Raw genomic sequence first — 22,471 nt, forward strand, 5'->3', positions numbered from 1 at the left:
GAGTTGCTTAGAGCCTCACTAAATGCTGAGGCTCGTTTTAAACTCAGGCTCCTCCTGCCTTAGCCTCCCAAATTGCTAAGATTACAGGCATGCCCCACCACACCCAGCTAGGTTGATTATTTTCATGTTCTTAGCTCTTTTGAAAGAATCATGACTGAGAATAGAGGAAAAATACACATTCCCATTGCAATGAGATGAGTTATTTTATGAGTCTACTAGTCTTATTAGAACCTAGGAGCTCCAAAAAATGCTTAATCCAACAGATGATTTTGTCCTACAAAACCCTTTAAAAGAGAAAAAAAAAAAGTAGAAAAGCACAAGAAGCATCAAATGACCCAGAACGCTCAGAAATATTTTCTGAAGGTAAACAAACATTTTCAGGAAAAAGGCATCAACTATTTAAGAGGGAAATCCTTAAAACATTTAAAAATATGTCCTCTAAGTTGAAAATAACATCTTCATAGCATATTATAGTACTTTCCACAATGGTAAAATTTGACGCCTGGAAAAGAAGTTGAAGAGAATATTCTCTACATCTTTACAATTTGGAACTATTTTTTTTTTAATCAACATGGTGAAAATTTTTTGTAGAGAGTGATGGAAACACACATAGGGAGCCTGTGGCAAGGTTCTAAATTTGTAAGTTAACAACTGCAACAGTGATACGCAGATTATATGCAAAATTATGAACTAGATCATGAGGAAACAGCACTGAGAAATGATGCAGTTGGAAGGTGCCATCAAGGTGCATGTCCCCCTGTATTCTAAATCATCATTAATAATAACACGTCAGGATCCTTCCATCTTGCCATTGTTAACTTTCCTTTAGTCTCCCAAAATATGAGTACGATTTTTGTTCTTACCTTTAAAGCCATATTAAGAATCAGCCTGAATTCCTAGTAACACCAGGTGCAGGGCACTTACTGCTAATTGGAAGTGGCTGCTTTTAGCAAATCTGGTAGTTGCTAAAAGCCAGAGTTGCTGTGTTGTGGCCTCACCAGTATACAGGGTACAGTACTGTTACCTCTCCTCTGCCAAAGCTACATGTCTGCAAAATTTGCCACCCATATACAGAGCCAACTCTGTCACTTAAATGCATAGAGACAGGAATCTTTAAGAGTCACCTACAAGGCCACTGGAGAAAATATGAACCTCTTAATGCACAATTAATATTCCCATTTGAAGAATTTCAGTAAAGTGTCTTCCTACTGTAATAAGTCGTTTCAAGCCCTGTGCCACATGATTAGCACATTCTTATTTATTATCCCTCCTGTGCGCCATACCAACCAACTGGGGCACTATAGTTTTGGAAAATATTGTGGACCAAGTTATATCTCTGTCTCACATCATCATTTGTGTTTGTGTTGGATGTTTGTTCTGAGAAAATTAAAAATACTTTGTTTAATTTGGATCACATTTTACCAGTGAAGTAAAACCTACTAGGTAAGTCTCCTGATTCGAATATTAACTCTTCTGGTTGGGTTTGTTCGGTTGGGTTTGGGTTTTCTAAATTTACAGCCTCATTCAAAAATTCTGTCTTTTTAAAAGAGCGTTCTATCGATACTCTCCTACAATAATTTCATTAAACATTCAAAACCTGACTGGCGTGTCTTATGAGCATTGTTGTTGTCATTTGGTTTCCCAGACTCTTTGCGTCTTATTCTGTGTTAGTCCCAGTCTAGAATGGCCAGCTGGGTTATTGGACAGGAATGACTGAGAATATGGAGGAGAGAAAAATCCAGAAGTAGTAACATTAAAATAATCCACTTATACTCTCAAACAGATAATGAATGACTTTTCCAGTTCTAGGATTCTGGACCAAAGATATGTAAAGATCATGCAGCTGAGCATGTACTCTCTCCTGCTTCATAGATTACAACCCTCAAGAAATCCCAGTAGACAGCCTTTCCCTAAAGAAGTTAATATTGCCCATTTCAGACAAATTTGTCCAGAGTCATATGACAAAGTCAACTTTAGCCAAAAGTAAGTCCACTAATGCTTATCCTTCATTGATTTTCTTGTTTCCTCAAACACCTAAAGTGTCTGTAAAACATTGTTTTAAGTGTCTGAAGACGAGTACAGAGACCCTGATGATATTTAAACTTCAATTCTTCCCAACTGTCTTTCCTGCCTTTCACATGAAAGCATTTTTTTTTTCTCAACTTGGGATAGTTATCCAGAATTTTCCTCAAATAAACATTCAGCTTCTAGAACAAAGAGCTTACAGAGGCAGGATGAGTAGTCTAACCCTGACCTTTGTTTCCTGTTGTATGTGGGTTTTTTTTTTTATCATGGTCATAAAAGCAGGCCTGATTTCCAGAGCAAAGCTAATTCCATTGGCATAGGCTTCTCAGATGTCATATCTTCAGAATTGCAAGTTTGATAGCAAAACAAAACCTGTCTGCAAAGATCTTGTTTTAGGATTAGCCTAAGAAGAAGAGGTTTGACTTCAAGAAAATAAGGATTGTTTCTCACCCTACAGGAAAACCACTTTGAAAAGCTAGGCAAAATGCTACCTAGGTATATAATTTTTTTTTCACTGGAAGCCTGAGAAGTGATCTTCATCAGAGATAACCTACTGTTGATTCCAAAGGAAAACTACAAATGATTTCTCTTAAAGTACCTGGAGAAGACAGAGCAATCACTACCTTGTAAACTGAAGGCTCCCTGCTCATCAGTATTAGTAGAGAACTGACCCAAATCTGTCAAGAGAAGCCAGTCCCACTTCTCCCCTCCTGCTGTCCCAAGTACCCTACGAATTGCTAGCCTCCAATTCTCTGTCAATGACCAAACTGCCATTGCCTAGAACTGTTATTATACAATATTCATGATCAGAAATGATTACACTGGTAACTTACTTTCTGTAAAACATTGGCCATAAGAAAAATATATACTCACAAATAGTACCAAAACAAATTGAATTTCTAATAAATATGGATATAAAAAACTAGAGTTATGTTTTTTCCACAGAGAGTCTTGGATATATAAAACCCCTGAATCTCTGTTTTAATAAACACAGCATAAAGAAGTATCCACAAAAGTAAATATGTTTACATAGCAAAATACCAAATACATCTTAAGGGTCTTCCCATGGTAACACATCCAGTCTCATCTCTCTCTTTCTCATTCCTTTTATTTTTAAGCAGCTGTCGTGTTTTGAATCTTAAATTTTCCCCCAGGCCCATATGCTAAAGGTTTGGTTCTCAGCCCTAGTGTTACTGGGAGGGGTGGAAATTTGGGGAGGAGGGGCCTAGACAGGGAGGAAGTTAGGCCATTGAAAGGGATATAAAAGGGGTATTGTGACCCTGGTCCCATCTGTCTCGCTCTTTGCTTCCCAGTTACCATAAGATGAACAGAGCTTTTCTGCCATGCACTCAGTCATGATGTATTGGGCCATTAGAGGCCCAAAAAAAAGTGACATGGCCAAGCCACCACAGACTGAAACCTCTGAAACCAGAAGCCAAAATAAACCTTTCCCCACTTTAAGCTGATTTATCTCAGGTCTTTGTCACAGTATGGAAAACTGACTACCACAGCAGCCAGACCACACAGTGTCTTGCATAAATCCTATTTCATAGCATTGATTATATGATCCTGTGAATCACATGTGTTATGTCACCATGATTTTACATGGAATAATTTTATTTATTCATCACAATGCAGTTTCACATTCTGTGTTGGCAAAGATCTGTCCAGCAGTTCTAAGACACCTCACAGTGACACAGCTAACTGCCCTTCCACCTGCTTCCACATCGTGGAGCCTAAACTCATGCTTCCCTGTCCCCAGAGGACTACAGCAGCCATGGACACACAGCTGGACTTTATGTTCCCAGCCTGCCTTACAACTGGAAGTGACTTGCCAATGCATCTTGAGAAGCACTGGGTACAGCACACATGTTTCTGCTTGAAGGAAATAGCTTGTTGATGTCTTGATGTCCACTCCTTCACCTACTCCACGAGCCTTTCTTGCCTTTTACCAAAAACAATCCCCAAAGGATTTGGGGGCTTTATTTTCACAGTAGCTTAGCCTGTGACCTGCCTCACACAGAGTGCATTGACTTGTATTTGTGCCATGTTCACTATGCAAATTGTTGACATGCGTCTCCTTTGCTAGCTCACAAATTACTTGTGAGCAATGTGTGCTTCTTATTCATCTTTCTTTGGCTCTTAAAGTTCTGCCTGGCATACAATACTTTGTAAATGTCAGCTGAATAAATAAAGAAGCCAATCAACTTCTTCATTTGGCATAACATTACACTAAGCATTAAGGCAAATTTGAACATAATTGCTGTGCCTGCATATAGTTCAGAAATTTGAATGTTTCAACCATATTACTGGGAGCTCAACTTCAACATATTTGAAAAGTTAAATTTCAAGCTTTATAATAACATACACCTGACTTGTCTCTTACAGTTCAAATTTACTTTAACCTATTTTTCACCTACCACATTGGCCAAGATGGGAAGATTTGATGACACATGACGTCAGGTTGAAGAGACCTGGCCTGACAGGCACTTCCACCCCAATTGGTGGTAACACACAGCAGTGTGGCTTATTTTCCTGTGAATGTCATCACTACTATTGCTCAAAGACAAATTATACATGGATGCTCACATGAGCATTACTTATAATTGCAAAATATTGGAATCGACCAAAATCCTTCCAATAGAAAAACTGTTTACATGAATTATGACATACCCTCACCAAGAAATACTCTGCACAGAGCAAAAAGAATAGGTAGACCAAACAGTTCTATAGAAATTACTCTAAGGTATATTATTAGTGAAAGAAATGATACAAAAAGTATACTCCTAGATATCTTTTTAAAATATGTATCATAGGCACAGAGATTTTAAAGACCTATAGAAAAAAAATGTGATTCGGGGAGAACTTCTGAGCCTGGAACAGTACTTTCTGCACTGTTTCAATTTCCCTTTTACTTTAGAAATACATTACTTTTTAAAATTCATTAAAAAAATTTTACCAGTTCATATCCATTATGACAAGACAGGTAATAATGAGGGTGATGAGGGTGTAGAGAAGTTGAAAACCTTATACATCGTTAATGGAAATGCAACATTGTGCATCCATTTGATGGTTCCTAAAAATGTCAAATATGGAGTGACCGTATGACTCAACAATTTCACACCTATGTACATACCCAAGAGAATAAAAAGCATATGTCCCTGCAAAAACTTGTACACAAACATTCAGAGAAGCATTATTTATAATAGCCAAAAATTGGTAAGACAAATTATTCCTCAACTTATGAATGGAAAAAAGAAAATGCAGTCTGTAACCATACAATGAAATCTTACTTGACAATAAACAGTGAAGTATTGATACATGCTACAACATAAAAGGCCCTCAAAAACATCATGCTAAGAGAACTCAGCCAGATATAAAAAATCATGAATTGTATTGTACCATTTATATAAAACATTAAAGCAGGACTCCCTAGAGACAAAGAAGTTGAGAATTTTCGAAATTAGATTGTGGCAACGGTTGTTCAACTGTGCACACATACTAAAAAGCACTGAATTTTACACTTAAACTGTGTGGATTGTACATTCTTACATGAAATGCATCACAATAAAACTGTGAAAAAAAATTTTTTTAGAAATACTATGGCACAAAACATCACATCCAATCTTCTCATCCATCCTGAGAGAAAAGGAAGATGAGAAGAGTAGATGAGATGATGCAGACAACAAAATACAGAAAAGACAAACAGCCATTACTCAAAATTAACAAGCATATATTGTCATGAACAACAGTCTGGGCCTTTACCTCTCTCAAATATTTCTGTAGTAAGAGAAAAAAAAAGCTCTTTGGGTTTGCCTCCCACAGCCCATCTGCCTATTCAATGAATCATTCATTAAAAACTCTTGCAGTCACACAGAATGTATTTGTGATGCACTCACTGAATCTCCTGGTGTTTCCTGTGCACAGTCTAAGAGCTTTTGGGGTACAAAATGTTCCATCCATCACTCTTTCAATTTATGTACTAATCAGTTACTAAAGGGAAAAGGGACTTTTGACTTTTAATTTGTCCACATTTAAAACCTTTTTTTTTTTTTTTTTTGGCAAATGACAATATTGATGACTGGGATAAAATAAGAAAGGAAGAACAGCCTAAGAATTCATGGCTTGTACTATAAAATCAGTAATAAAATCTTTTTTAACACTTCCTCCATACTGGGCATTGCTGTAGCAAGTTACATATTAAATCTTTTAAATTCCACAACTATTGTTAACTGTGTTTTACAGATGAGGGATCTGAGATTGTGAGACTTCCCAAAGTCACACAGCTACTGGTGGCAGAGGCTACACTGGCACCAAACACTTTGAGTCCAGAATCCCTGCTCTTGACCCTGTTCTACCCATCCCTTACCTAAGTCCCGGTTTGTTATGGAAGAGTTGCAATGTTATTTTCCCTTACAATATTTTTAATCAAAGTAAAAGTTAAACTCACATCATCCCCTAATTTGTACCTTTCGTTGGCTAGACTCTGCAAGTGCCTCAATGAGAACCCCTTCCACATGGCACACAGCTTCGGCTTCTACCACCAAGTCAGATGCAATCCTGATGTGCTGTCTGCTTGTTAGATGGCCTTAACAGAGATCTGTACTCTGTATTTTGATGTAAAGAAACTTGTGGTATTAAAACTTTTGGCTTTTGCATTAAAGGTTTATTATAAAAAACAAAAATGCTTATGAAACATTAAATTATTGAAACTTTACAGTTGTCACGGGGATGAATTTACTCATCCTCTTCATTACGGATGTCTAAAATGATCAGAACCACACACATCTAAAAGGAAAAGAAACATTTAAACTAGTCAAATATTGGGTCTACAAACTCCTCAAAAAAGGAAGGGAGGGTATTCTTTTTCCTCTTCTTTTTAATCTCTTTCTTTTTTTGTACTACTGAATCTAGGGGAACTTTACCACTGAGTTACATCCCCAGTACTTTTTATTTTTTTATTTTGAGACAAGGTCTCACTAAGTTGCTGAAGTTGGCCTCGAACTTGGCAATCCCCTCGCCTCCAACTCCCCGGTCCCTGGGACTACAGACGCTCACCACCACACCCAGTTCTTTTTAGTCTGATGTGACTTTCTTCCCTGAATCAAACAGTCTTCCTGGAGTAATACAGAACTAGCTATATAACCCAACAGCAGTAAGAGCGATCGACCTACTTAGAGGTCTGCAAGTTCGATTGACGTCAGCAAATCCACCATTTGCAAAAGAAAGCATGGGTAGGTAGAATTCAAGTCTGATTTGTTCATGGTTACCTTAATGAGATATGTCCAAAAAGAAGCAAAGTATAGAGGTTGAAATGGTCAGAATAATGAAAAGCCTAAATCAGGAAACAGGAGTCACTGGCTGCGAACTGCTTGATTATTTAGTGAATTTAGGAAGATGCTAACAGTCAACCCAGAAAACCCAGAGAGAAATAAACAACTTCATCTTAATTATACATGTGGTTGATTACAAAAGTTAAAACCTAAAAAACAGAAGGCAATTTTCTTTGATAATCATCTTAGTGTGCACGATTCTTACAAATATACAAAGGTGAGAATTTTGATTCAGTATTTTCTTATTGGTAATGTAACTTTCAAAGCTGTAAAGACACTAGACTTATTCCTGGTAGCACTAGGGAAGGGCTCTTGGCTCCTGCTTCCATTAGAGAAGTTGCACCATTAATGTCTTCTCCTCGTGCACTGTTGAAGGGAATGCAAAAATGGGTCAGCCACCATGGAAACCAGTATAGCAGTTTCTAAAAAAATTAAAAATAGGAGAAGCACATGATTCAGCAATCCCAGATCTAAAAGAATTAAAAGCACAGTTTCTAAGAGCCAAGAGGTGGAAGCAACCCAAATGTCCTTTTTTTGGGGGGGTGGGGGTCGTGCCAGGGATTGAACTCAGGGCACTTAACCACTCAGCCACATTCCCAGCCCTTTTTATTTTTTATTTTGAGACAGAGACTTGCTAAGTTGCTTAGGGTCTCACTAAGTTACTGAAACTGGCTTCAAATTTTCAATTCTCCAAACTGGCTTTAAACTTGCAACCCTCCTGCCTCAGCCTCCCAAGTTGCTGGAATTATAGGCATGTGCCACCGAGCTCACCTTCGAATATCTATTGACAGAAAAATGAATAATGGGAATGTGATACATATATTTAGAGGAATATTATTCAGCCTTAAAATAGAAGTGAATCCTGTCAGATGTTACAGCATGAACAAACCTTGAGGACATTATGCTAAATGAAATAAACCAGTTACAAAAAGACAAATATTATATAACCCTATTTTTATAAAGTATCAAAGATAGTCAAATTCCGGTTAAAGTAGAATGGAAGTTACCAGGGTCTTGGAGGAGAGGGAAATGTGGAATTGTTTAATGGGTGCAAAGTTTCAGTTTACAAGTTCTAGAGATCTGTTGCACCACAATGTGATTATACTTAACACCAGTGAATGTATGCTTCTAAAAGGTTAAGATGGTGAATTTTGTGTTATTTTTTATAATTAAAAATAGAACAAATAGCTTTCATAATTAATGACTTCAGTTATGAAAGCTATAGTTTTAGTGATGTCGGCAGCCTTACCCATGAGTGTTGGAATGTAAAAATACGGATGTAGGACGTACCCAACTTACCAACAAAACTGTAGAGTTTGAGATAATGACTGGTTGATTATTGAAGAAACAACTGAAGGATCGTTTGTGAATGTGACTCTACCTAAAAAATGAAAGTTCATTTTCTTCTAAATGTTTTCAAGTAGACTGCAAGTCCTAAAACACTTGCCTCTTAAGGGTTCCCCCAGTCATTTAGATAAGAAAATGTGATAACAACTCCATTATTCCAGAGTCCCTGGTTGTCCCATAAGCAGACACTGAAGCCACATATCTAACCCAGATGCCACTTGGCCAAAAGGAGACAAGCCAAGGAGTCAGGGATGGTGGGGCTGGGATGGCAGGCAAGAAGGAAGTAACATAAAATTGGAAGGAAGACTGAGGTCAGCACACACAGGACCTTGAATTATGTGCTGAAGACTTGGAATATTTTATGGAAAATAAGGGGAAATCCTATTATTTTGATTAAGGAAAGGACATAAACACATCTGTAAATAAGAATAACTGGTAGCAGGATGGTACCTGGACTCTGATGGAGAAGAGCTGCAAGCAGGAAAAGCCATGAGGTGGCTACCTCAACAGTCTGGACAAGATAAATTCAAAGAATGAAAACATACTGGACATTTGATGTTGGGAAACTAGATACCCTACATGCAAATTTGAATTGTTGCCTCACAACATTTGCAAAATTTTATTCCAAAGGAATCAAAGTCCTAAATGTAAGAGCAAAAAATATAAAACTCTTAGAAGAAAACATAGATGTCAGTCTTCTGACTGTGGATTGTGCAACTGTTTCTTAGATATGTACCTAAAACATAAGCAAACAAAAGAGAACATACATAAATTGGTCCACAATAAAATTAAAATCTTTTGTGCAACAAAGAACACTATTTGGAAAGTGAGAAGACCAGAGATTCAAGATGGCAGGCTTGAAGAAAACTACATTCCTAGTCACTCCGTGGTTTGGGATTAATGCAGCAGGAATACTGCTTCTCTGCGAGACGGGTAAAAGAGGGATTTCACTAAAACTCAGTATTGGATAGTCAGAGTGTCTTAGAGACTCAGAAATTTGGGTTCATTAAACAAAGAAGAAAGACTACATTGGAGCTAGGCCAGTGGGGCAGCAGTCCTGGTTCTGCATGGAGGAGGGAGAACACAGAAATAGAACAGTCAGATTTAGTAGAGAAAAACCCGAGATCCGAAAAAACAGCCTGCCCTTAGCCGATCCAACGGCTACACTGTGCACTGGTGCTTGAAAAGGGCCCCAGGTTTCCCAACTGGCTGCAGAGAGCTGAGGGCGAGCCATCTTGGGGGAGCCACACTGCAGCTGCTGCTGCAGAAGCAGGGATATCTGAGTTAACCTGGCTCACCTGTCCTGACAGGTGTCTGCTACCTGACCTAGGGTGTACCTCGCAGAGCAGGAGTGAAACAGGCACAGAGAATATTTTGCCTAGGGGGATTAAAGTCAGAAAAGTAAATGGGAACCCAAACCACCTCCCCCTCTGAGTCTGGTGGCACACGTGACCAGCTGAAGCAGGTTGGGAATCTGAACAGACAGACATGAATACACTCAGGGACTAAGCCTGGAAAGCCTGGAAAGGCTGTGTTCATGGGCAGCAGAGAGGGTGAAAGATGGGCTTCCCCACCCCACGAGGAGAATCTTTGGGAGGCTACTGAGATCCAGACTCCCAGAAGAAATTAGCATCTGCCTGTGTGTTGATCTCATCATTCCAGAGTAGACACCACCCAACAAAACCCCCAAGGCCTGATTAGACCTAAGCCCCATCTGCTAGAAGTCCACTCATAGAACTCTGCAGCAGCCCCAACCCTGGGAGTTTGTGAGCTTTGAGAGAATTATTTGAATCAGCTTTAGTCTTAGGCCACTCCAAATGGCAGCTTGGTGAGCAAACACTAAAAGAGGAACAGTTTAATATCCCCCAGTCCTTATTCACATGCTCAGTACACAGTTCAAGAAGAAGTGGAAAGAAAGACAGGCATCAACACTGACCGTCTATCTTTGTTAATGATTTTGACCACCTTTGTGGAAACTATTCCTTAATTTTTCATGAAGAATCTTTTCTGGCTGGGCACGGTGGCCCACCCCTAAAATTCCAGCAGCACAGGAGGCTGAGGCAGGAGGATCACAAGTTCAAAGCCAGCCTCAGCAAAAGCAAGGTGCTAAGCACCTGTCTCTAAATAAAATACAAAACAGGGCTGGGGATGTGACTCAGTAGTTGAGTGTCCCTGAATTCAATCTCTGATATTCCCCAAAAATTTTTAAAAAGAATCTTTTCTTTCTTTTGTGTGTGTGTGGGGGGTTATGTTTCCCTTTTTATTTTTCTGTGTGCTTTTGCTGAACTGACTGGTTCATGGACATTATATACATATACATATTTGTTTCTTTTTTCACATTTTTCACATTTTTAAAATGTAGTTATTTTTTCTTTCCTTCTCTTCTGAGGGTTAGTTAAGGTTTTTGAATAGTATATTTTGGTTTTGTTTTGTTTTTCATTTGTCTGTTTCTCTTTTCTCTCTTTCTTCTGCTAACAGTCAAATTTTATTGTTCTCTCTCTCACTCTCCCTTACTTCTACTTTTTCTCCTCCTTCTTTATAACCATCACATGATATACCTCTCCTGCATTCTCTGTTCACTTTTTAAAATTATAATTTTTTCTACCTTCATATCACATTTTCTGTTCTCTTAATTAACTGTATTCTTAACATCTTTTAACACTAATTTTATCTAACTCTTGCCCCCACCACTAATGCTTTTGTAATTACTACTATCATGAATGTCATAGTTGACATTTGTTGTTTGCTTTAATGCCAGAATAGTTAATGGTTACTTATTATTTTTGCTGTTGACAATTTCTGACCCAACCATTTCTGGTTTTTGTGGCAATTAACATTATAGATGTCATAATAGGAACCAAGTATTTAGTTTAATGTTGTATCATCTTTACATTGGTTGTTGGTATTGTTTGTTTCCCTGTATTTTGTGAGGTGCTCGGAACCTACAGGGACGCTACAAGTTTCTGCTAAACTCAACTCAACCAAAAGACAGAACACCTTGTTCCACACACAAATTAATGGCACTCATTCTTCAGTTATACTCTAATACAAAGAATAGAACGGACAAAAACCCAAACTAATGAGAAAGCCCAAAAAGAAACAGCTAGGGGTGGGTACCCAGGTCCCACCTATGGATATACACTGCTATAGCAAAGACAGAGAAATAACACAAAAACTGTGCACACCTTACCTCAAGGGGGGTCTCAATCCAGATCACTCTAGGACATTTTGGCAAGTGAAGAATGTTCCCTAAAAAGGTCCACACATAGTAATGGAAGAAAAATAACTTTGAACAGGTACATAAAACACAACACATGAATACAAGAAATATGAGAAAGCAAGCTAACACAACACCTCTTAAAGGTTATAATTCAACAGCAAATGATCCCAAAAATATTGAAGTGGATGAAGTATCAGATAAGAAATTCTAAAGAATCATTATAAAAATGATCAATGAATTCCAAGAGAACACAGAAAAACAACTGAATGAATTAAGGAAGTACGTATAGAATATGAATGAGAAATTCAATACAGAGGCAAAAATATTGAAAAATAACCAAACAAAGACCTTAGAAATGGAAGACATAATAAATCAAATGAAATGTTCGGTTGAAAGTTTCTCTAATAGAGTAGACCATATTGAAGACAGAATCTCAGAACTGGAAGACAAAGTGACCAGCCTTGAACATTCAGACAGTATTAAAGAAAAAAAAAAAAGTAACCCTAATCAGAATACACAAGAACTCTAGTGAAACATGAAGAAACCAAATTTAAGAATCATTGGAATTGAGGAGAGCTGTGAGACGTGGGCTAATGGAATGGGTAAACACTTCAGGGAAATAATAACTCTTCAGAATGATCTGGATATCCAGATATAGGAGGCATTCAGAATCCCAAATAGACAAGATCAAAAAAGAACCTCTCCATGACACTTTATAATTAAAATGCTTAACATACAGAAAAAGGATAGAATGTTAAAAGCCTCAAGTGAAAACAATAAGGTCACATTTAGAGACAAGGCAATTAAAATCACTTCTGATTTCTCAGCATAAACCACAATCCAGGAGGGTTTGGAATGATGTGTTCCAAGTCCTGAAAGAGAATAACTGTCAACCAAAACTGCTATATCCAACGAAGCTATCATTCAAAATTGAAAATGAATTTAAAATCTTCTAAGATAAGCAGACTCTAAAAGAAAATATGACTACTAAACCAGCACTACAGAAATTACTTACAAAATACTGGGCCCAGCACAGTGGTGCATGCTTGTGATCCCAGCAGCTCCAGAAGCTAAAGAGGATCATGAGTTCAAAGCCAGACTCAGCAACTAAGCAACTTAGTGAGACACTATTCAACATAAAAGATAAAAGTGGTGGAGATGTGGTTCAGCAATTGAGGTCCCTGGGTTCAATCCCTGCTACTAAAAAGGAAAAAAAATGCACACAGAAGATATGAAGAGTAAATCTTAGAACTCACAGAAAAACAAATCTCATTTGAAGAGCTGTTAATCAAATGAGAAACAGGCCCAAATTAAATGAGATAAATAAATAAATAGAGATGGATATAAATAAATAGAAATTAACACCTCTCTATAATAACATTGAATGCAGATGGTCTCAACTCTCCAATTAAAAGACATAAACTGGCAGAATGAATTAAAAAACAAGACCCAACTCTATGTTGCTTGCAAGAGATGCACCATACAGGCAAAGACAGTCACAAGCTGAAAGAGAAAGGATAATATACTCTGTGAATGGGGCCCAAAAACAAGCAGAAGTAGCTTCTCTCATATCCAATAAAGCATATTTCACACCAAAATTAATCAGAAAAACAAAGGTCACTTCATATTGGTAAAGAGAATAATCCAACAAGATTATTCAAACCAACCAGAAGATAAAATAGTAATAAATATTTATGCCTTTTATATAAAAGAGACACTACTCAGATTGAAGCCCCAGCTAGACCCCAATACAATGATATTGGGTGGATTTCAACACATCTCTCTCACCATTAGAGTTTAGTCAGTTTTAGTCATTGTTTTCACTGCTGTGACTAAAAGATCTGACTAGAATAAATTTAAAGGGGGAAAAGTTTACTTGAGGGCATATGGTTTCAGAAGTCTTAGTCCATAGAAGGTCAGTTCCAGTCCTCAGGGCTCGAGGAGAGGCAGAACATCATGGAGAAAGAGTGTGGCAGAGGAAAGCAGCTCACATTATCAGGAAGCAGAGAGAGAGAGTCACCACTCTCCAGATACAAAATATATACCCCAAAGTCATGCCTCAATTCTCACCTCCTCCAGCCACACCCTACCACTTCAGTTACTACAGTTACTCCCTATCAGGGGATTAAATCACTGATTGGGTTAAGACTCTTACAACCCAATCATTTCTTCTCTGAACCTTCTTGCATTGTCTCACACATGAGATTTTGGGGGACACTTCACACATAACCATAATAGATGGTTCATCCATACATAAACTCAGTAAAGACTCTTTGTACCTGAAAAATATTATAAATCAAATGACCTAACAGACATATGTAAAATATTTTGTCCAACAAGAGCTGAATGCACTTTCTTCTCAGTGATTCATGGAACCTCTTCAAAATAGACCATCTTTTATGCCACAAAGCACCTCTTAGCAAATATAAAAGCACTGATATAATTCCTTGCATCTTATCAAACCATAATGGAATGAAATTAGAATCAACATGATCAACCCCTACAGAAACTATACAAACACTTGGAGATTGCACAATACTCCTGAATGATTAATGGGTGATAGAAGAAATCAAGGAAGAAATGTAAAAAGTCTTAGACTCAAATTAGAATATTGACAGAACACACTAGAAACTCTGGGACACTGGGAAGGGAGTTCTAAGAGGAAAGTTTGTAACTTTGAGTGCCTACCTACATAAGAAAATCAGGAAGATTTCAAATAAACAGCCTAATGATGCAGCTCAAAGCTCTTAAAAAAGAAGAACTAACCAATTCCAAAACCAGAAGAAGGAAGTAAATAATTAAGATCAGAGACAAAAATCAATGAACTTGAGAATCAAAAAAAAAAAAAAATACAAAATATTGATGAAACAAGGAGCAAAATCTTTGAAAAGAAGCAAGATTGATAAGCCCTTAGCCAAACTAACCAAAAGAAAAAGGGAGAGAAAACAAATTAATAAAAGTAGAGATGAAAAAGGAGAACTCACTAAAAACATCTCAGAAATCTAGCAGATCACTAGGGACTATTTTGAAAACTTACACTCCAATACATTGGAAGACCTAGAAGAAATGGATACATTTCTACACAAATATCATGTGCCAAAACTGAATCAAGAGGATATGGAAAACTTAAATAGACTAATAACTTGTCATGAGATACAAACAGCAATAAAAATCCTTCTAACAAAGAAGAGTCCGGGACCAGATGGATTCTCAGCTGAATTTTACCAAACCTTTAAAGAAGAAATAATGCCAATACTCCTCAAATTATTTCATGAAATATAAAGGATGGAGCACTCCAAATTCATTCTATGAAGCTGGTATCACACCCATAACAAAACCAGATAAGGACACATCAAGAAAAGAAAACTATAGACCAATATCCCTGATGAATTTAGATGTAAAAAATACTTAACAAAGGATTAGAAAATCATGTTCAACAACGTATTAAGGAGATTGCACACCATGACCAGGGTAGTTTTATTCCAGAGATGCTAGACACGTTACAATAAATGTAACTCATCACATTAACAGAAATAAAGACAAAAATCTCAATAATAATCTCAATAGATGCAGAGAAGGTTTGACAAAATTCAGCACATTCATGATAAAAACCTGGAAGAAACTAGGGATAAAAGAATCCTACCTCAAAATCATAAAAAAGTATGTATGAAAAAACAAAGCCAACCTTATAGTAAATGGGAGAAATCTAACAGCATTTTCTGTAAAATCTGGGACAAGACAGGAATGTCTGCTCTCACCACTCCTATTTAATATAGAGCTATAAATTCTAGCCAGAGCAACAAGGCAAGAGAAGGAATTAAAAGTTTAAAAACAGGAAAGGAGGGGCTAAGGTTGTGGCTCAGTGGTAGAGCACTTGCCTGGCATGTGTGAGGCACTGATTTCAATTCTCAGCACCACATATAATAAATTAAATAAAGGTCCATTGATAACTTTAAAAAAATTTAAAAATAGTAAAGGAAAAAGTCAGATTATCACTGTTTGCAAATGATATGATCCTACACCTAGAAGATCCTAAAAACTCCCCTAAAAGACTGCTAAGGCTAATAATCAAATTTGACAAAGTATCAGGTTACAAAATTCACATGCAAAGATCAATAGCTTTCCTATTTACCAACAATGAATCTGCTGAGAAGGAAATTAGGAAAACAATTTCATTCACAATAACATAAAAAGAAATAAAATAAAATACAATCCTAACCAAGTAGGTGAAAGACCTCTTCAATGAAAACTATAGAACATTGAAGAAGACTTCAGAAGATGGAAAGATCTTCTATGTTCATGGGATAGGCAAAATTACTATTGTTAAAATGAAAAAGCAGTATAGATTCAATGCAATTCCCATAAAATACCCATGATATTCTTCATAAAAGTAGGAAAAAAAGCCTTAAAATTCATTCACAGGCTGGGGTTGTAGTTCAGTGGTAGAGCACTTGCCTAGCATGTGTGAAGCACTGGGTTCGATTCTCAGCACCACGTATAAATAAATCAATAAATAAATGTCCATTGACAACTGAAAATATATTTTTTAAAAAATTCATTCACAAGAATAAATGACCCAGAATAATCAAAGCAAATTTGAACCAAAAAGGCAACACTGGAGGTACCACAATACCTTACTTCAAATTACTACAGAGATAGAGTAACAAAAGACTTCATGGTACTGCCATAAAAATAGACACCTAGACCACTGGTACAGAATAGAAGACACAGAAACAAACCCACACAGATACAATCATGTATTCTTTGACAAAGATGCCAAGAATATGCTGTTATAATTTAGATGTGGTGTCCCCCAAAAGCTCAGAGATAAGACAATGCAAGAAGGTTCAGAGGAGAAATGTTTGGGTTATAAAAGTCTAAACCCAATCAGTGAATTAATTCCCTGATAGGGATTAACTGAGCAGTTACTGGAGGCAGGTAGGATGTAGCTGGAGGAGGTGGGACGTGAGACATGGCTTTGGGATAAACATTTGTATCTTTCTGATCACCATGTGAGCTGCTTCCCTCTGCCACACTCTTCCTCCATGATGTTCTGCCTCACCATGAGCCCCGAGGAATGGAGCCGGCCTTCTGTCTACTAAGACCTCTGAAATCGTGAGCCCTCTTATAAACTTTTTCTCCCCTAAAATTGTCCTGGTCAGATTTTTTGTCTCAGCAATGAAAAATATGACTAAAACATAGATTGGAAAAAATACAGTCTTTTTAACAAAAAATGTTGGGACAACAAGCCATCCATATGTTCACCCTGAACAACAATCAACTCAAAATGGATCAAAGGTCATAAAATTAGACTAGAAACTATGCAACTCCTAGAAGAAAATGTATAATCAACACTCCAGTTTTTAGGCACAGGCAAAAACTTTCTCAACAGGACCCCTAAAGTTCAGGAAATAATGCCAAGAGTTAATAAATGGGACAGCATCAAATTAAAAGAAATTCCACACAGCAAAGGAAATAATTAAGAATGTGAAGAGAAAGCCCAAGGTATGGGGGAAAATCTTTGCTAGCTACTCTTCTGATAGAGGATTAATATCTAGAATATATAAAGAGCTCAAAAAACTTTACATCAAAAATCACATAACCCAATTAATAAATAGGTAAATGAACTCAACAGACATTTCTTAGAAAAAGAAATTCAACTTGTGAAAAAAAAATGTTCAACATCATTAGGAATTGGAGAAATTCAAATAAAAAATACACTGAGATTTTAATTCACACCAGTCAGAATGGCAGTCATCAAGAATACAAATAATAAGAAATATGGAAGAGAATGTGGAGAAAAGGGAACACTTTTACACTGTTTATGGGACTGTAAATTAGTACAACCACTATGAAGATCAGTATGGAGGCTCCTCAAAAGTCTAGGCATGGAACCACCATACAACCCAGCTATACTACTTCTCAGTATTTATCCTGAAGAATTAAATTCATCTTACTACAATGATATATGCATATTCATTTTTATAGAAGCACAATTCATAATATCCAAACTATGGAACTGGTCTAGGTGTCCATTAATGGATGAATGGATAAGGAAAATGTCGTATGTATGCACAATAAAGTTTTATTCAGTCATAAAGAATATAAAATTATGTCATCTGCAGGAAAATGGATGGAACTAGAGACCATCATGTTAAGCCAAATAAGTCAAACTCAGAGGGCCCGGGGTCATGTTTTCTCTCATCTTCAGAAGCTAGAGAGGAAAAACAAAAACAAAGATGTGGTGTATCTCCTAAAAATCAAAGAGAGATGAGTAGAGAAAAGAGAACAAGGAGAATGTTATTGTTTTGATGTGTATGCCCCCAAAAGCTCAGATGTGAGACAAAACAAGAAGATTTGGAGGAGAAATGATTGGGTTATAGCCTTAACATAATCAGTGGATTAACCCCCCTGATGGGATTAACTGAGTGGTAACTGGAGGCAGGAGGGTGTGGGTGGAAGAAGTAGTTCACTGGGGGAATGGCTATGGGGTCTATATTTTGTATGTCGAGAGTCTCTCTTTGCTTTCTGATCACCATGTGAGCTACCTACTCTTCCGCCATACCATGATGTTCTACCTCATCTCAAGCCCTGAGAAATGGAGCTTGCTGTCTATGGATTGAGACCTCTGAAACCATGATCCTCTAAATAAACATTTCCTGTTTTACAGTTGTTCTGGTCAGGTCTTTTTAGTCACAGCAACAGAATAGCTGACTAAAATTGGGCATGAGAGAGGAAGTGTTGGTCAAATGATATTGTTATATTGTAAGCACGTACAAATATGTAACAACAAATTTCATCAATATGTACAACAATATTGCACCAATAAAAAGCATTGAAAAAGAAAGAAAGTGAGAAGACCCATAAAATGGGAAGAAATATTTGATAAGGATCTAGTATCCAGTATATATAAAGACTTTTATAGCTAAACAATAAAATGACAGTTCAAATTTAAAATGAGCAAAGAATTGAATATACATTTTCCAAAGATATACAAATGGCTAATATGCATATGAAAAGATGTTAACATCAAAATGATAAGCTACTGCTTACTCTCTAGGATGTCAATAAAGACAATAAAAAATATTAGCGAAGATGTAGAGGAATTGTAACACTTGTGCATCATTGGTAGACTTGTAAAATAGCACAGCCTCTGTAGGAAACATTTTAACCTGTTCCTCAAAAAATTAGTAAATACATGAGCTCCAAGATGGCGTACTAGAGGGAGGCTGCATTGCTTGTCGCTCTGTAACTTGGGTTTCAAGCAGGGGAAAGTCTGTTTCTCCATGAGGCAGTCTTTGCTGCTGATCGATCCCCTGCTGTTTACCCCATTTGTCCACCTCAATTACCTGCCTCTGCCAGCATATCACCTACTTTTTGAGTGCAGATTCCTCACTGGCTGCCACCTATCATCTGCCATTTGCCTGTTTGGCTGCCTCTTGCCTGCCCATCACCTGCCTTTCACCTACCCATCATCTACCACCTGAGGTCCACCTGCTGATCATCCACTGGTAGCCTGCAGACCTCCTGCAGACCACCAGCTGATTGTCAGCTGCCTGCTGTTGCCTGGAAGTCTGCTGTCACAGTACCTGCAGGTTTGGTTACGTGTGGCTGCTGCCATTTTGGGACAACAGCCAGGACCTGCAGGACCCCCTGCCCAACTGACCACACCCCACCTCCTGTACCCCCAAGCCTGACTGCACCCCACACAGACTTGGCACCCACGCACCATGCTGCAGGTAGCTCCCCATTTGCCAATAGGTTTGGAAGCCAGTGCAACTATCTTGGATTATCCTGGAAGCAAAAGCAGCCATCTTTAGGTTGGGTGACTCTCATCCTTATATGCCTGCTGAAGACTGGAAACTCATTGTGCGGTACCTCTCATGCATCAGGCTACTGAAGACTGGGAGTTTTGAATAGTATATGACTGTTATAGTGTAGATTTTTTTCTCCTTTTTGAAAATTTTTAAGTTTTCATTTCTTTATTTTTCTCACTCTATTTTCCTTTTGTTTACCTGTTTCCTCAGGATCTCTTTCTCCCTTTTCTTATGCTAACAACCAACTTCTTTTGATTCCACTTTCACTCTTCCTACGATTTAGTACTTCTACATACTCTTTTCTTATCCCATTAACAGTTACATCCTCTACCCTTTCCCATCCTCTTTGTCCACATTTAGAAACTGTAGACCTCATTGCAAATCTATTTGTTATACTGTAAATAATAATTGAATTCATCCTTTCTGTTTATTATGACCATATTGTTAACATCTTCATAGGGGTTATTTGGTTTAGGGTTGCAAATTGTCTGTACTGGGTGCTGCTAATATTGATCTCCCCCTTAAAGAAGAGGTTTTGGAAACCTGCAGGGTCACTATAAGCCTATACAGGAGAAACTGCAGTATCCAATATCAGCACTGCTAGAGGGGAAGATAAGTGAACAACATGAAAAAACAAGGGAAAAAAGTGTTCCAAACAAACCAAGATTCTATATTAATAGAATCCAATGACAGCATGGTAGAAGAAAGGTCAGAAAAGGAGTTCAAAACATACTTAATTAGAATGATTCATGAAACAAAGGATGAGGATAAGAGCAATTGCAGGCAATGAACGATCACTCCAATAAACAGTTAAAAGAGCAACTGCAGGAAGCAGAGATCATTTCAACAAAGAGATAGAGATTCTGGAAAAAAAAAAAACAGAAATCCTTGAAATGAAGGAAATAATAACCAAATAAAAATTTCAATGGAAAGCATCACCAAAAGACTAGGCCACTTGGAAGACAGAACTTCAGACAATGAAGACAAAATATTTAATCTTGAAATTAAAGTTGACTGAACAGAGAAGATGATAAGAAATCATGAATGGAACCTCCAAGAACTATGGGATATCATGAAAAGACCAAATTTAAGAATTATCGGGATTGAGGAAGGCACAGAGATACAAAGGAATGAACAACCTATTCAATGAAATAATTTCAGAAAATTTCCCAAACCTGAAGAATGAAATGGAAAATCAAATACAAGAGGTTTACAGAACACCAAATGCACAAAATCACAACAGATCTACACCAAGGCACGTTATAATGAAAATGCCTAACATTCAAAATAAAGATAGGATTTTGAAGGCTGTGAGAGAAAAGCATCAGATTACATATAGGGGGAGACCAATACAAATAGCAGCTGACTTCTCAACCCAGACTCTAAAAGCTAGAAGGGCCTGGAACAACATATTTCAATCTCTGAAAGAACATGGTTGCCAACCAAGAATCCTATACCCAGCAAAACTAACCTTCAGATTTGAAGATGAAATAAAATCCTTCCATGATAAATAAAAGTTAAAAGAATTTACAAATAGAAAGTCTGCACTACAGAACATTTTCAGCAAAATATTCCATGAGGAGGAAATGAAAAACAACAATGTAGGTCAGCAAAGGGAAGAACTACCCCAAAGGAAAAACCAATCAAAGAAACCAAGTTAAAAACCAAAAATAAACCAAATGACTGGGAATACAAATCATATCTCAATAATAATCCTGAATGTTAATGACCTAAACTCATCAATCAAAAGACACAGACTGGCAGATTGGATTAAAAAGAAAGACCCAACACTATGCTGCCTTTAAGAGACTCATCTCATAGAAAGACATCCACAGACTAAAGGTGAAAGGATGGGAAAATACATACCATGCACATGGACTCCTTATATCAGATAAAGTGGACTTCAAGCCAAAGTTAGTCAAAAGGGATAAAGAAGGACATTTCATATCGCTTAAGGGAACCATAAACCAGGAAGACATAATGATCATAAATATTTATGCCCCAAACAACAGCTCATCCATGTATGTCAAACAATCCAGGAATCAAATAGACCACAACACAATAATTCTGGATAACTTTAACACACAGCTGTCAGAATGCATGAGAAAATGCTTTCCCCTCCAGAGTCCTATCAATAAAGTGTGTTAGCTAACTTTGGATATTTGCCAATGGAGAGAGAGAAAACGATCTTTCATCCACAGTTTTAATTTACATTTCTCTTTTAATGAGTGAAGTTAACAATCTTGTTGTTTATTAATAGCAAATTTTATTTCCTTTTCTATATTTCAAAAGGGTTATGATTTTGTCAATTTATAGCTTAGGAAGAATAACTCTTTGTGATATGAGCTGTAAATATCTTCCTTAATTGTCTTTTAAGTTTATGATGCTTACTTCCATAAAGAATTTATTTTTATGTAAAAAAAAGGACCAGTGAAATAATTTATGGCTTAGGGATTTTGAGTCATGAAAGGTTAGATAGTTCTTGCTAACTCCAGATTTGTAAAGAAAATATTTTAAAGTTTTCTTCTTATTATTTATTGGTTGCTTTATTTAAAAAATATCTTTGGTACATATGGAATTTATCATGGTATATGAGGTATATGAGGTAAGGCAGGATATTACATTACTTATCCTTATGACTACTTCTTTTGCCCAGTGATTTGAGATGATGTCCTCTTTATACATTCAATTTCTATGTGTAGCTGAATGTACTTACATCTGGGTATTCT

General features: G+C 37.1%; 1 protein-coding gene across 3 annotated transcripts in view; it reads right to left on the bottom strand.

The window, feature by feature from the left end:
* Esr1 (estrogen receptor 1) overlaps positions 1 to 22,471 on the bottom strand; it is a 379,897-nt gene that overhangs the window by 309,099 nt on the left and 48,327 nt on the right. The window lies entirely within an intron of this gene.

This window comes from Sciurus carolinensis, chromosome 7, assembly GCF_902686445.1.
Source record: "Sciurus carolinensis chromosome 7, mSciCar1.2, whole genome shotgun sequence".
Taxonomy (NCBI): domain Eukaryota; kingdom Metazoa; phylum Chordata; class Mammalia; order Rodentia; family Sciuridae; genus Sciurus; species Sciurus carolinensis.